We start from the raw sequence: 3,408 nt of genomic DNA, 5'->3' as shown, positions 1-3,408 counted from the left end.
AGTGGGCAACATCTGATCTTGGATTGTTCATGTTTTTAAGCGGGTTAGGTCAGATTTGTTTGTTTATTAGAATTTTAACGTCATGTTTTACACTTTGGTTACATTCATGACAGGAACGGTAGTTACAGGTCAAGTTATCAGTTCAAGTTTAATATCAAACACAGTCATGGACAATTTTGTATCTCCAATTCACCTCACTTGCACATCTTTGGACTGTGGGAGGAAACCCAGCCGACATGGGGAGAAATAGATGTTGTAAGGATGTAAGTGACTCACCCTTGAAGTGGGCAACATCTGATCTTGGACTGTTCATGTTTTAGAGCAGTTTAGGTCAGATTGTCGTGTGACATTGTCAATGTCAAATAATAATAATAAAAAACATTTTCCAAAATCTACACTTTTTCTGTATATGTAGTTATTGTTTGTTTGTTTATTAGGATTTTAACGTCATGTTTTACACTTTGGTTCCATGCATGACAGGACAGGTAGTTACAGGTTACCCATGATTCACTTTGGACTGTGGGAGGAAACCGGAGCGCCCGGATGAAACCCACACAGACACGGGGAGTACATACAAACTCCACACAGAAAGGACCCGGCCTGTCCGCCTGGACTGCTCCAGTCAGAAATACAAGCATTAAAACGGGTTAAAATTAGGACGCCTACGGCTACTTGCTGGTGTCACAGCTAGTGACCCATCCGAACCCATTTAAACTGGGTTAGTTTGACTGTGCCCATTAAAAGGTATGAATTGCATTCTCTTTTTAAAGTCAGGAGGAAAACCCAAACATTTAGCATGTACTAAAAACAATTGGGTTAGATGATCATCACAAAAACAGGTCTGTTGTACATTAGAAGCTATTGGAACATAGTCCAGCATTGGATTTTAACAATTCATGACAGATGTATTTTTAGGCGATTCTTAGATTACATTCAACCCAACATACAAATTTACTATAATAACTAATTAAATTTTTTAGCAGCAATAACTAATTTATACTTCCTATACATTCATTAATAGGCTTATTGGTTTGAGGAGCAACTGCTTTAAATAAGACAGAGGTAGCATAGCAATTAGGGAAATGGACTAATGATCGGAATTGCTTGTTCAATGCCCGTCAGGTTGCCACAGTTGAACTCATGAGCTTAATCCTTAAAGCTTGAATTGTATTCAGTCACAGTAGTAGGCCACTTTAAATAAATGACACGCTGCTAGGTTTTTGAGCGTGAAAGATTCTTGCCCCAAGATCTTTATTGGGTTAACATCAGAACTTAAATGACTAGGCAGTCGGGGTGGTTCTTTTTGCTCATTGCCTTGGAGGACAACCATTATTTCCAAATATAATTAAAAGGTGGACTCATTAAATCAGAGAACAAGATTGCAATGTCTCTTGATGCATGTTTAATAATCCAGGTTCTTCAAAGAAGGCACTTGGATGAGTGATAAACGTATCTCCATACCAAGCTTTGTGTCCAGATTAACTGATTCTTGTAAAGACTGCAATTTGTGTCAGCTCACTGTTGATGAGCCAGATAAATTGGTGCCGAATCTAGATGTTATAAATATATGGCTTCCGCTAAGTACAATCCTAACTTGCATTTGGAGATGCAGTGACAGACTGTTTACTGACATGTATTTTTGGAAATATTCCTGAGACTATGTGGTAATATTGAATATACAGTATGTCAGTTTTTCTAGTGTTTGATGGAATCAAACAGCGTTACAGGCAAAGATTTATCTGGACACTCTAAATCTTTTAATAACGTTGAGAATAGTAGATTGCGACATTTAGGTTCCTAAATTACTTGCAATCACATGTTCAGAAATGCTGTGCATTAACTGTTAGACTATTTGCTTGAGCATTTTTTTTAACAAAGTGGCTTTCCAAACCTGTGGAAAGCCCCAAGACGGGTGTTTCTGATGATTTCACACATTTCTCAGTCTTATTTTGCCAGTATTCAGCTTACTGGCAGATGGCCGATTTACGTATATTGGCACAGCTTCTCTCCATTTACTTCAAGTCAGCACGGTCATGCTGGAAGAGGAGGCGGAGGTGGCAGACAGAGATCAGGTAAAATGCTGCAGTATTCCTTTAAAGTAGCAGTTTTGCTTGCTCATTTACTATGGGACAGTGAACTATATAATGGAATGTGATAGGGTTACAGTGCTGTGGGTGTGCAGGGGAGGGAATGATGGATGATGCTTAAGCAGCTGTGTGTGCCAGTAGGCAGCCCACTGCACACACTCGGGATGTTTTAAGCGTATGAGCTATGTAGCTTTGAGTGTGTACATGCAACGTGTGTTTGTGCTATAGATCAACAGCACCGGGGGCTGAGATGCAGCGGTGTGAATGTGCGAGAGTGTGTTTGACGATTTGTGGAAGCGGAAAGGACATCAAGACAAGAGTGTGGCTCAGTGCCAGCCCACTGCAGAGGATGCTCGCACACATACACACACATACGCATGACACTCTACCAATTAATAAACTGATATATTTTAAACAAATTAATAAACTTAGCACTGCCACTTTTTAATCCTGAAATCTTAACAATAAATCTTTTTAATTAGCACCATTAACACCATGCACACATCGACCCTGCACATCTGTAGCTGAACGCTTTGTGCCTTAGGAGGGACCCGTGCCTGTCCACAACACACACGCACGCACGCACGCAGGCAGGCAGGCATGCAGACAGACACACACACACACACACACACACACAATCTGTTAAAGACTGTGAGCAGGTGTCCTAAATGTTACTGAATGTCCGTTTGGTAGAAGCTGAAGGATGCCATTAACCCACAACACTGGTTGGCATTTATAAAGTATGGTGAGGCATTTATAATGGAATGGGCACAACTGGCGAATGGGCACCAATGACCTAATATAGGGCAATTTTACAAACCTAAGCAGGATGATGCCAAAATAAAGTCAGAAACCTTAAATAGGATCACAAAATGTAATCATCATATGACCTTTACAGAAGGTGTTGAAGAGCAGATGGTGAAGTAAATCTCCTTCATCCCTAAAGACCTGAAGAATTTTCAACATCCTACAAATCATAAGGATGATATAAAAAAAGTTGAAAAATAGCTTTATTCTGTTGAGATGAACGTGAGATCAGCAAATTCGATTTCACATCAATATCTGTACAAACAAAACTGCTTTATAAATATAAGAAAAAAAATTACTGCTGCCTCTTACTGCTGATTGTCAGATTATTTTCTGCTTCTCAGTCACTACAGACGTCAGGAGATAATAACGGTTTCACAAATATGAGACACTTTCATATCTTATTGGTCTGCTTTTTGAAAAATGATTCTCTGAAAGTTTTCTGCTCCAGAATTACCGGCTTCAGTAATGATGAGGAAATTCTGAAAGTTCTTTAGACAAAGTGAAACTAAAG

Source organism: Trichomycterus rosablanca, chromosome 14 (assembly GCF_030014385.1).
Source record: "Trichomycterus rosablanca isolate fTriRos1 chromosome 14, fTriRos1.hap1, whole genome shotgun sequence".
Classification (NCBI taxonomy): Eukaryota; Metazoa; Chordata; class Actinopteri; order Siluriformes; family Trichomycteridae; genus Trichomycterus; species Trichomycterus rosablanca.
Note: the sequence above shows the minus strand (reverse complement) of the source record.